Consider the following 13,187-nt stretch of genomic DNA (forward strand, 5'->3'; position numbering starts at 1 on the left):
AAGAGAATATGCTATAGACTCCAAATCATCAATGAAACTTAGCTCCAAATTAGATGAGCGGAACTAGTAGCTTTTTGCCTCCGAACAGTTTTGGCATCTCACTTTATCCTTTGAAATTCAGAATGATTGGCTTCTTTAGGAACTCAGAATCCAGATAGTGTTATTGATTCTCCTAGTTAAGTATGATGATTCTTGAATACAGCTACTTATTGAGTCTTGGCCGTGGCCCAAAGCACTCTGTCTTCCAGTATTACCACCGGATACATACATGCCACAGACACATAATTGGGTGAACCTTTTCAGATTGTGACTTAGCTTTGCTAGAGTCCCCAATTAGAGGTGTCCAGGGTTCTTAAGCACACTCTTTTTACCTTGGATCATGACTTTAACCGCTCAGTCTCAAGTTTTCACTTGACACCTTCACGCCACAAGCACATGGTTAGGGACAGCTTGGTTTAGCCGCTTAGGCCAGGATGTTATTCCTGTAGGCTCTCCTATCCACTGATGCTCAAAGCCTTGGATCCTTTTTATTACCCTTGCCTTTTGGTTTAAAGGGCTATTGGCTTTTTCTGCTTACTTTTTCTTTTTCTCTTCTATTTTTTTTTCGTTTTTCTCCTTCTCTCTCTCTTTTTTTTGTATTCACTGCTTTTTCTTGCTTCAAGAATCATTTTTGTGATTTTTCAGATCCTCAGTAACATGTCTCCTTGTTCATCATTCTTTCAAGAGCCAACAACTTTAACATTCATGAACAACAAATTCAAAAGACATATGCACTGTTCAAGCATACATTCAGAAAACAAAAAGTATTGCCACCACATCAAACTAATTAAGCTAGTTTTAAAGATGAATTCGAAGTCCTGTACTTCTTGTTCTTTTGTGATTAAAAACAGTTTTCATTTAAGAAAGGTGATGGATTCATAGGACATTCATAGCTTTAAGGCATAGACACTAAGACACTAATGATCATAAGACACAAACATGGATAAACATAAAGCATAATTTTTGAAAAACAGAAAAATAAAGAACAAGGAGATTAAAGAGCGGGTCCACCTTAGTGATGGCGGCTTGTTCTTCCTCTTGAAGGTCTTATGGAGTGCTTGAGCTCCTCAATGTCTCTTCCTTGTCTTTGTTGCTCCTCTCTCATGATTCTTTGATCTTCTCTAATTTCATGGAGGAGGATGGAATGTTCTTGGTGCTCCACCCTTAGTTGTCCCATGTTGGAACCCAATTCTCCTAGGGAGGTGTTAATTTGCTCCCAATAGTCTTGTGGAGGAAAGTACATCCCTTGAGGCATCTCAGGGATCTCATGATGAGAGGGGTCTCTTGTTTGCTCCATCCTTTTCTTAGTGATGGGCTTGTCCTCATCAATGAGGATGTCTCCTTCTATGTCAACTCCTACTGAATAACAGAGGTGACAAATGAGATGAGGAAAGGCTAACCTTGCCAAGGTAGAGGACTTGTCCGCCACCTTATAGAGTTCTTGGGCTATAACCTCATGAACTTCTACTTCTTCTCCAATCATGATGCTATGAATCATGATGGCCCGGTCTAGAGTAACTTCGGACCGGTTGCTAGTGGGAATGATTGAGCGTTGGATAAACTCCAACCATCCTCTAGCCACGGGCTTGAGGTCATGCCTTCTTAGTTGAACCGGCTTTCCTCTTGAATCTCTCTTCCATTGGGCGCCCTCTTCACAAATGTCAGTGATGACTTGGTCCAACCTTTGATCAAAGTTGACCCTTCTTGTGTAAGGATGTTCATCTCCTTGCATCATGGGCAAGTTGAATGCCAACCTCACATTTTCCGGACTAAAATCTAAGTATTTCCCCCGAACCATTGTAAGCCAATTCTTTGGGTTCGGGTTCACACTTTGATCATGGCTCTTGGTGATCCATGCATTGGCATAGAACTCTTGAACCATTAAGATTCCGACTTGTTGAATGGGGTTGGTGAGAACTTCCCAACCTCTTCTTCGAATCTCATGTCGGATCTCCGGATATTCACTCTTTTTGAGTTTGAAAGGGACCTCGGGGATCACCTTCTTCAAGGCCACAACTTCATAGAAGTGGTCTTGATGCACCCTTGAGATGAATCTCTCCATCTCCCATGACTCGGAGGTGGAAGCTTTTGCCTTCCCTTTCCTCTTTCTAGAGGTTTCTCCGGCCTTGGATGCCATAAATGGTTATGGAAAAACGAAAAGCAACGCTTTTACCACACCAAACTTAAAAGGTTTGCTCGTCCTCGAGCAAAAGAAGAAAGAATAGAAGAGAAGAAGAAGAAAATAGAGGAGATGGAGGAGGTTGTGTGGTTCGGCCAAAAGGGGGAAGAAGTAGTGTTTAGGGTGTGTGAAAATGAAGGAGTGAAGATGGGTTTATATAGGGGTGAAGGGAGGGGTAGGGCTCGGCCATTATGGGTGGGTTTGGGAGGGAAAGTGGTTTGAATTTGAATGGTAAGGTAGGTGGGGTTTTATGAAGGATGGATGTGAGTGGTGAAGAGAAGATGGGATTTGATGGGTGAAGGGTTTTTGGGGAAGAGGTATTGAGGTGATTGGTGAATGGGTGAAGAAGAAAGAGGGTGGTGGGGTTGGTGGGGATCCTGTGGGGTCCACAGATCCTGAGGTGTCAAGGAAAAGTCATCCCTGCACCAAATGGCATGCAAAAATGCGTTTTGAGCCAATTCTAGCGTTAAACGCCGGGCTGGTGCCCATTTCTGGCGTTTAACGCCAGGTTCTTGCCCCTTCCTGGCGTTTAACGCCAGTCTGGTGCCCCTTTCTGGCGTTAAACGCCCAGAATGGTGCCAGACTGGGCGTTAAACGCCCATCTGCTAGCCTTACTGGCGTTTAAACGCCAGTAGGTTCTTCCTCCAGGGTGTGCTGTTTTTCTTCCTGTTTTTCATTCTGTTTTTGCTTTTTCAATTGATTTTGTGACTTCTCATGATCATCAACCTACAGAAAACATAAAATAACAAAGGAAAATAGATAAAATATGACATTGGGTTGCCTCCCAACAAGCGCTTCTTTAATGTCAGTAGCTTGACAGAGGGCTCTCATGGAGCCTCACAAATGCTCAGAGCAATGTTGGAACCTCCCAACACCAAACTTAGAGTTTGACTGTGGGGGCTCTGTTTGACTCTGATTTGAGAGAAGCTCTTCATGCTTCCTCTCCATGGTGACAGAGGGATATCCTTGAGCCTTAAACACAAAGGATTCTTCATTCACTTGAATGATCAGTTCACCTCCATCAACATCAATCACAGCCTTAGCTGTGGCTAGGAAGGGTCTGCCAAGGATGATGGATTCATCCATGCACTTCCCAGTCTCTAGGACTATGAAATCAGTAGGGATGTAATGGTCTTCAATTTTCACCAGAACATCCTCCACAAGTCCATAAGCTTGTTTTCTTGAATTTTCTACCATCTCTAGTGAGATTCTTGCAGCTTGCACCTCAAAGATCCCTAGCTTCTCCATTACAGAGAGAGGCATGAGGTTTACACTTGACCCTAAGTCACACAGAGCCTTCTTGAAGGTCATGGTGCCTATGGTACAAGGTATGGAGAACTTCCCAGGGTCCTGCCTCTTTTGAGGTAATTTCTGCCTAGACAAGTCATCCAATTCTTTGGTGAGCAAAGGGGGTTCATCCTCCCAAGTCTCATTTCCAAATAACTTGTCATTTAGCTTCATGATTGCTCCAAGGTATTTAGCAACTTGCTCTTCAGTGACATACTCATCCTCTTCAGAGGAGGAATACTCATCAGAGCTCATGAAAGGCAGAAGCAAGTCCAATGGAATCTCTATGGTCTCATTTTGAGCCTCAGATTCCCATGGTTCCTCATTGGGGAACTCAGTGGAGGCCAGTGGACGTCCATTGAGGTCTTCCTCAGTGGCGTTCACTGCCTCTCCTTCCTCTCCATATTCGGCCATGTTGATGGCCTTGCACTCTCCTTTTGGATTTTCTTCTGTATTGCTTGGGAGAGTACTAGGAGGGAGTTCAGTAACTTTCTTGCTCAGCTGTCCCACTTGTGCCTCCAAATTCCTAATGGAGGACCTTGTTTCAGTCATGAAACTTTGAGTGGTTTTGATTAGATCAGAGACCATGGTTGCTAAGTCAGAGTGGTTCTGCTTAGAATTCTCTGTCTGTTGCTGAGAAGATGATGGAAAAGGCTTGCCATTGCTAGACCTGTTTCTTCCACCATTATTGTTGTTGAAACCTTGTTGAGGTCTCTGTTGATCCTTCCATGAGAGATTTGGATGATTTCTCCATGAAGAATTATAGGTGTTTCCATAGGGTTCTCCCATGTAATTCACTTCTTCCATTGAAGGGTTCTCAGGATCATAAGCTTCTTCTTCAGATGAAGCATCCTTAGTACTGCTTGGTGCATTTTGCATTCCAGACAGACTTTGAGAAATCAAATTGACTTGTTGAGTCAATATCTTGTTCTGAGCCAGAATGGCATTCAGAGTATCAATCTCAAGAACTCCTTTCTTCTGATTTGTCCCATTGTTCACAGGATTCCTTTCAGAAGTGTACATGAATTGGTTATTTGCAACCATTTCAATTAGTTCTTGAGCTTCTGTAGGCGTCTTCTTCAGATGAAGAGATCCTCCAGCAGAGCTATCCAAAGACATCTTGGATAGTTCAGAGAGACCATCATAGAAAATACCTATGATGCTCCATTCAGAAAGCATGTCAGAAGGACATTTTCTGATCAATTGTTTGTATCTTTCCCAAGCTTCATAGAGGGATTCTCCATCCTTCTGTCTGAAGGTTTGGACTTCCACTCTAAGCTTACTCAATTTTTGAGGTGGAAATAACTTTGCCAAGAAGGCATTGACTAGCTTTTCCCATGAGTCCAGGCTTTCTTTAGGTTGTGAGTCCAACCATGTCCTAGCTCTGTCTCTTACAGCAAAAGGGAATAGCATAAGTCTGTAGACCTCAGGGTCAACCCCATTAGTCTTGACAGTGTCACAGATTTGCAAGAATTCAGCTAAGAACTGATGAGGATCTTCCAATGGAAGTCCATGGAACTTGCAATTCTGTTGCATTAGAGAAACTAATTGAGGCTTAAGCTCAAAGTTGTTTGCTCCAATGGCAGGGATAGAGATGCTTCTCCCATAGAAGTCGGGAGTAGGTGCAGTAAAGTCACCCAGCACCTTCCTTGCATTGTTTGCATTGTTGTTGTTTTCGGCTGCCATGGTTTCTTCTTCTTTGAAGATTTCTGTTAGGTCCTCTACAGAGAGTTGTGCCTTAGCTTCTCTTAGCTTTCGCTTCAAGGTCCTTTCAGGTTCAGGGTCAGCTTCAACAAGAATGCTTTTGTCTTTGTTCCTGCTCATATGAAAGAGAAGAGAACAAGAAAATGTGGAATCCTCTATGTCACAGTATAGAGATTCCTTGAGGTGTCAGAGAAGAAGAAAATTAGAAGGAAGAGGTAGAAGAATTCGAACTTAATCAGATAGAGTTCAAATTGTGCATTGAGGAGGAGTGGTACTCCATAAATAGAAGGATGTGAGAAGAGGGGAAGAGATTTTTCGAAAATTAAGTTAAAAAGATTTTAAAAACATTTTGAAAAATTGATTGATAATTTTCGAAAACTAAAAGTGGGAAAGAAATCAAGTGATTTTTGAAAAAGATTTTGAAAAAAATATGATTGAAAACTATTTTTGAAAAAGATGTGATTAAAAAGATATGTTTGAAAAATTATGCTTTTAAAAAGATATGATTGAAAAGATATGATTTGAAAACAATTTAAAAAGATTTGATTTTTAAAAATTAATGACTTGCCTAACAAGAAAAGATATGATTCAAACATTAAACCTCTCTCAATAGAAAAGGCAACATACTTGAAATGTTCAATCAAATCATTAATTGTTAGCAAGTATCTTTGAAAAAGGAAAGAAATTGATTTTGAAAAAGATTTGATTGAAAAGATTTGATTTGAAAAAGATTTGATTTTGAAAAACTTTGAAAACTTGAAAAAAAATCTGAATTAAAAACAGAATCTTCCCTCTTGTGCCATCCTGGCGTTAAACGCCCAGAATGGTGCACATTCTGGCGTTTAACGCCCAATGCACTACCTTTTTGGGCGTTAAACGCCCAACCAGGCACCCTGGCTGGCGTTTAAACGCCAGTCTGTCCTTCTTCACTGGGCGTTTTGAATGCCCAGCTTTTTCTGTGTAATTCCTCTGCTGCATGTTCTGAATCTTCAGTTCCCTGTACTATTGACTTGAAAATAGAACCAAGATCAAATAAACAATGCATGCAAGACACCAAACTTAAAATTAGACACTAGACTCAAACAAGAAACATAAAATATTTTTGGTTTTTATGATTTTGAAATTTTTTTGGATTTTTCGAAAATTATATGGAAATAGAAAATAAAGGTTTCAGAATTCTTAATTTGGATTCCAAGAATCATTGCAATGCTAGTCTAAGACTCCGGTCCAGGAATTAGACATGGCTTCACAGCCAGCCAAGCTTTCAAAGAAAGCTTTGGTCCAAAACACTAGACATGGCCAATGGCCAGCCAAGCCTTAGCAGATCATTGCTCCAATATCGAGATTGATAGAAATCATCAAGCTCTTGTGATGATCAGTTGAAACCTCGGTCCAATAAGATTAGACATGGCTTCACAGCCAGCCAGACTTCAACAGATCATCATGAAACTCTAGAACTCATTCTTAAGAATTCTGGAAAATACCTAATCTAAGCAACAAGATGAACCGTCAGTTGTCCATACACGAAACAATCCCCGGCAACGGCGCCAAAAACTTAGTGCACGAAATTGTGATCATCAATGGCGCCATCAACATGGTACGCTCATTGCAATCTCAACTCTCTATCACAACTCCGCACAACTAACCAGCAAGTGCACTGGGTCGTCCAAGTAATAAACCTTACGCGAGTAAGGGTCGATCCCACGGAGATTGTTGGTATGAAGCAAGCTATGGTCACCTTGTAAATCTTAGTCAGGCAGACTCAAATGGGTATGGGTGATGAATGAAACATAAAGATAAAGATAGAGATACTTATGTATATCATTGGTGAGAGCTTCAGATAAGCGTATGAAGATGCTTTGTCCCTTCCGTCTCTCTGCTTTCCTACTGTCTTCATCCAATCATTCTTACTCCTTTCCATGGCAAGCTTATGCAAGGGTTTCACCGTTGTCAGTGGCTACCTCCCATCCTCTCAGTGGAAATGTTCAACGCACCCTGTCACGGCACGGCTATCCATCTGTCGGTTTTCAATCAGGCCGGAATAGAATCCAGTGATTCTTTTGTGTCTGTCACTAACGCCCCGCCCTCAGGAGTTTGAAGCACGTCACAGTCATTCAATCATTGAATCCTACTCAGAATACCACAGACAAGGTTAGACCTTCCGGATTCTCTTGAATGCCGCCAACAGTTCTTGCCTATACCACAAAGACTCTGATCTCACGGAATGGCTGGCTCGGTTGTCAGGCGAGCGCTCGGTTGTCAGGCGATCAACCATGCGTCGTGTATCAGGAATCCAAGAGATATTCACCCAATCTAAGGTAGAACGGAGGTGGTTGTCAGTCACACGTTCATAGGTGAGAATGATGATGAGTGTCACGGATCATCACATTCATCAAGTTGAAGAACAAGTGATATCTTGGAACAAGAACAAGCGGAATTGAATAGAAGAACAATAGTAATTGCATTAATACTCGAGGTACAGCAGAGCTCCACACCTTAATCTATGGTGTGTAGAAACTCCACCGTTGAAAATACATAAGAACAAGGTCTAGGCATGGCCGTGAGGCCAGCCTCCCAAAGAGGGTTCAATCATAAAAACATGATCAAAAGATGAAAATACAATAGTAAAAGGTCCTATTTATAGGGAACTAGTAGCTTAAGAATTACAAAGATGAGTAAATGACATAAAAATCCACTTCCGGGCCCACTTGGTGTGTGCTTGGGCTGAGCAATGAAGCATTTTCGTGTAGAGACTTCTCTTGGAGTTAAACGCCAGCTTTTGTGCCAGTTTGGGCGTTTAACTCCCACTTTGGTGCCAGTTCCGGCGTTTAACGCTGGGAATTCTGAAGGTGACTTCGAACGCCGGTTTGGGCCATCAAATCTTGGGCAAAGTATGGACTATCATATATTGCTGGAAAGCCCAAAATGTCTACTTTCCAACGACGTTGAGAGCGCTCCAATTGGGCTTCTGTAGCTCCAGAAAATCCACTTCGAGTGCAGGGAGGTCAGAATCCAACAGCATCTGCAGTCCTTTTCAGTCTCTGAATCAGATTTTTGCTCAGGTCCCTCAATTTCAGCCAGAAAATACCTGAAATCACAGAAAAACACACAAACTCATAGTAAAGTCCAGAAAAGTGAATTTTAACTAAAAACTAATAAAAATATACTAAAAACTAACTAAATCCTACTAGAAACATACTAAAAACAATGCCAAAAAGCGTACAAATTATCCGCTTATCACAACACCAAACTTAAATTGTTGCTTGTCCCCAAGCAACTGAAAATCAAATAAGATAAAAAGAAGAGAATATGCTATAGACTCCAAATCATCAATGAAACTTAGCTCCAAATTAGATGAGCGGAACTAGTAGCTTTTTGCCTCCGAACAGTTTTGGCATCTCACTTTATCCTTTGAAATTCAGAATGATTGGCTTCTTTAGGAACTCAGAATCCAGATAGTGTTATTGATTCTCCTAGTTAAGTATGATGATTCTTGAACACAGCTACTTATTGAGTCTTGGCCGTGGCCCAAAGCACTCTGTCTTCCAGTATTACCACCGGATACATACATGCCACAGACACATAATTGGGTGAACCTTTTCAGATTGTGACTTAGCATTGCTAGAGTCCCCAATTAGAAGTGTCCAGGGTTCTTAAGCACACTCTTTTTACCTTGGATCACGACTTTAACCGCTCAGTCTCAAGTTTTCACTTGACACCTTCACGCCACAAGCACATGGTTAGGGACAGCTTGGTTTAGCCGCTTAGGCCAGGATGTTATTCCTGTAGGCCCTCCTATCCACTGATGCTCAAAGCCTTGGATCCTTTTTATTACCCTTGCCTTTTGGTTTAAAGGGCTATTGGCTTTTTCTGCTTACTTTTTCTTTTTCTCTTCTATTTTTTTTTTCGTTTTTCTCCTTCTCTCTCTTTTTTTTTATTCACTGCTTTTTCTTGCTTCAAGAATCATTTTTGTGATTTTTCAGATCCTCAGTAACATGTCTCCTTGTTCATCATTCTTTCAAGAGCCAACAACTTTAACATTCATGAACAACAAATTCAAAAGACATATGCACTGTTCAAGCATACATTCAGAAAACAAAAAGTATTGCCACCACATCAAACTAATTAAGCTAGTTTTAAAGATGAATTCGAAGTCCTGTACTTCTTGTTCTTTTGTGATTAAAAACAGTTTTCATTTAAGAAAGGTGATGGATTCATAGGACATTCATAGCTTTAAGGCATAGACACTAAGACACTAATGAACATAAGACACAAACATGGATAAACATAAAGCATAATTTTTGAAAAATAGAAAAATAAAGAACAAGGAGATTAAAGAGCGGGTCCACCTTAGTGATGGCGGCTTGTTCTTCCTCTTGAAGGTCTTATGGAGTGCTTGAGCTCCTCAATGTCTCTTCCTTGTCTTTGTTGCTCCTCTCTCATGATTCTTTGATCTTCTCTAATTTCATGGAGGAGGATGGAATGTTCTTGGTGCTCCACCCTTAGTTGTCCCATGTTGGAACTCAATTCTCCTAGGGAGGTGTTAATTTGCTCCCAATAGTCTTGTGGAGGAAAGTGCATCCCTTGAGGCATCTCAGGGATCTCATGATGAGAGGGGTCTCTTGTTTGCTCCATCCTTTTCTTAGTGATGGGCTTGTCCTCATCAATGAGGATGTCTCCTTCTATGTCAACTCCTACTGAATAACAGAGGTGACAAATGAGATGAGGAAAGGCTAACCTTGCCAAGGTAGAGGACTTGTCCGCCACCTTATAGAGTTCTTGGGCTATAACCTCATGAACTTCTACTTCTTCTCCAATCATGATGCTATGAATCATGATGGCCCGGTCTAGAGTAACTTCGGACCGGTTGCTAGTGGGAATGATTGAGCGTTGGATAAACTCCAACCATCCTCTAGCCACGGGCTTGAGGTCATGCCTTCTTAGTTGAACCGGCTTTCCTCTTGAATCTCTCTTCCATTGGGTGCCCTCTTCACAAATGTCAGTGATGACTTGGTCCAACCTTTGATCAAAGTTGACCCTTCTTGTGTAAGGATGTTCATCTCCTTGCATCATGGGCAAGTTGAATGCCAACCTCACATTTTCCGGACTAAAATCTAAGTATTTCCCCCGAACCATTGTAAGCCAATTCTTTGGGTTTGGGTTTACACTTTGATCATGGCTCTTGGTGATCCATGCATTGGCATAGAACTCTTGAACCATTAAGATTCCGACTTGTTGAATGGGGTTGGTGAGAACTTCCCAACCTCTTCTTCGAATCTCATGTCGGATCTCCGGATATTCACTCTTTTTGAGTTTGAAAGGGACCTCGGGGATCACCTTCTTCAAGGCCACAACTTCATAGAAGTGGTCTTGATGCACCCTTGAGATGAATCTCTCCATCTCCCATGACTCGGAGGTGGAAGCTTTTGCCTTCCCTTTCCTCTTTCTAGAGGTTTCTCCGGCCTTGGATGCCATAAATGGTTATGGAAAAACGAAAAGCAACGCTTTTACCACACCAAACTTAAAAGGTTTGCTCGTCCTCGAGCAAAAGAAGAAAGAATAGAGGAGAAGAAGAAGAAAATAGAGGAGATGGAGGAGGTTGTGTGGTTCGGCCAAAAGGGGGAAGAAGTAGTGTTTAGGGTGTGTGAAAATGAAGGAGTGAAGATGGGTTTATATAGGGGTGAAGGGAGGGGTAGGGCTCGGCCATTATGGGTGGGTTTGGGAGGGAAAGTGGTTTGAATTTGAATGGTAAGGTAGGTGGGGTTTTATGAAGGATGGATGTGAGTGGTGAAGAGAAGATGGGATTTGATGGGTGAAGGGTTTTTGGGGAAGAGGTATTGAGGTGATTGGTGAATGGGTGAAGAAGAAAGAGGGTGGTGGGGTTGGTGGGAATCCTGTGGGGTCCACAGATCCTGAGGTGTCAAGGAAAAGTCATCCCTGCACCAAATGGCATGCAAAAATGCGTTTTGAGCCAATTCTAGCGTTAAACGCCGGGGCTGGTGCCCATTTCTGGCGTTTAACGCCAGGTTCTTGCCCCTTCCTGGCGTTTAACGCCAGTCTGGTGCCCCTTTCTGGCGTTAAACGCCCAGAATGGTGCCAGACTGGGCGTTAAACGCCCATCTGCTAGCCTTACTGGCGTTTAAACGCCAGTAGGTTCTTCCTCCAGGGTGTGCTGTTTTTCTTCCTGTTTTTCATTCTGTTTTTGCTTTTTCAATTGATTTTGTGACTTCTCAAGATCATCAACCTACAGAAAATATAAAATAACAAAGGAAAATAGATAAAATATGACATTGGGTTGCCTCCCAACAAGCGCTTCTTTAATGTCAGTAGCTTGACAGAGGGCTCTCATGGAGCCTCACAAATGCTCAGAGCAATGTTGGAACCTCCCAACACCAAACTTAGAGTTTGACTGTGGGGGCTCTGTTTGACTCTGATTTGAGAGAAGCTCTCCATGCTTCCTCTCCATGGTGACAGAGGGATATCCTTGAGCCTTAAACACAAAGGATTCTTCATTCACTTGAATGATCAGTTCACCTCCATCAACATCAATCACAGCCTTAGCTGTGGCTAGGAAGGGTCTGCCAAGGATGATGGATTCATCCATGCACTTCCCAGTCTCTAGGACTATAAAATCAGTAGGGATGTAATGGTCTTCAATTTTCACCAGAACATCCTCCACAAGTCCATAAGCTTGTTTTCTTGAATTGTCTACCATCTCTAGTGAGATTCTTGCAGCTTGCACCTCAAAGATCCCTAGCTTCTCCATTACAGAGAGAGGCATGAGGTTTACACTTGACCCTAAGTCACACAGAGCCTTCTTGAAGGTCATGGTGCCTATGGTACAAGGTATGGAGAACTTCCCAGGGTCCTGCCTCTTTTGAGGTAATTTCTGCCTAGACAAGTCATCCAATTCTTTGGTGAGCAAAGGGGGTTCATCCTCCCAAGTCTCATTTCCAAATAACTTGTCATTTAGCTTCATGATTGCTCCAAGGTATTTAGCAACTTGCTCTTCAGTGACATACTCATCCTCTTCAGAGGAGGAATACTCATCAGAGCTCATGAAAGGCAGAAGCAAGTCCAATGGAATCTCTATGGTCTCATTTTGAGCCTCAGATTCCCATGGTTCCTCATTGGGGAACTCAGTGGAGGCCAGTGGACGTCCATTGAGGTCTTCCTCAGTGGCGTTCACTGCCTCTCCTTCCTCTCCATATTCGGCCATGTTGATGGCCTTGCACTCTCCTTTTGGATTTTCTTCTGTATTGCTTGGGAGAGTACTAGGAGGGAGTTCAGTAACTTTCTTGCTCAGCTGTCTCACTTGTGCCTCCAAATTCCTAATGGAGGACCTTGTTTCAGTCATGAAACTTTGAGTGGTTTTGATTAGATCAGAGACCATGGTTGCTAAGTCAGAGTGGTTTTGCTTAGAATTCTCTGTCTGTTGCTGAGAAGATGATGGAAAAGGCTTGCCATTGCTAGACCTGTTTCTTCCACCATTATTGTTGTTGAAACCTTGTTGAGGTCTCTGTTGATCCTTCCATGAGAGATTTGGATGATTTCTCCATGAAGAATTATAGGTGTTTCCATAGGGTTCTCCCATGTAATTCACTTCTTCCATTGAAGGGTTCTCAAGATCATAAGCTTCTTCTTCAGATGAAGCATCCTTAGTACTGCTTGGTGCATTTTGCATTCCAAACAGACTTTGAGAAATCAAATTGACTTGTTGAGTCAATATCTTGTTCTGAGCCAGAATGGCATTCAGAGTATCTATCTCAAGAACTCCTTTCTTCTGATTTGTCCCATTGTTCACAGGATTCCTTTCAGAAGTGTACATGAATTGGTTATTTGCAACCATTTCAATTAGTTCTTGAGCTTCTGTAGGCGTCTTCTTCAGATGAAGAGATCCTCCAGCAGAGCTATCCAAAGACATCTTGGATAGTTCAGAGAGACCATCATAGAAAATACCTATGATGCTCCATTCAGA

General features: G+C 42.1%; 1 non-coding gene across 1 annotated transcript; it reads left to right on the forward strand.

The window, feature by feature from the left end:
• Positions 1–4,678: 4,678 nt before the first annotated feature.
• Positions 4,679–4,786, forward strand: LOC130964864 (small nucleolar RNA R71). The gene has a single exon (XR_009080931.1). It is a non-coding gene; the product is annotated as a small nucleolar RNA R71 (small nucleolar RNA).
• The last annotated feature ends 8,401 nt before the right edge of the window (positions 4,787–13,187 follow it).

Source organism: Arachis stenosperma, chromosome 2 (genome assembly GCF_014773155.1).
Source record: "Arachis stenosperma cultivar V10309 chromosome 2, arast.V10309.gnm1.PFL2, whole genome shotgun sequence".
In the NCBI taxonomy this organism is placed as follows: Eukaryota; Viridiplantae; Streptophyta; class Magnoliopsida; order Fabales; family Fabaceae; genus Arachis; species Arachis stenosperma.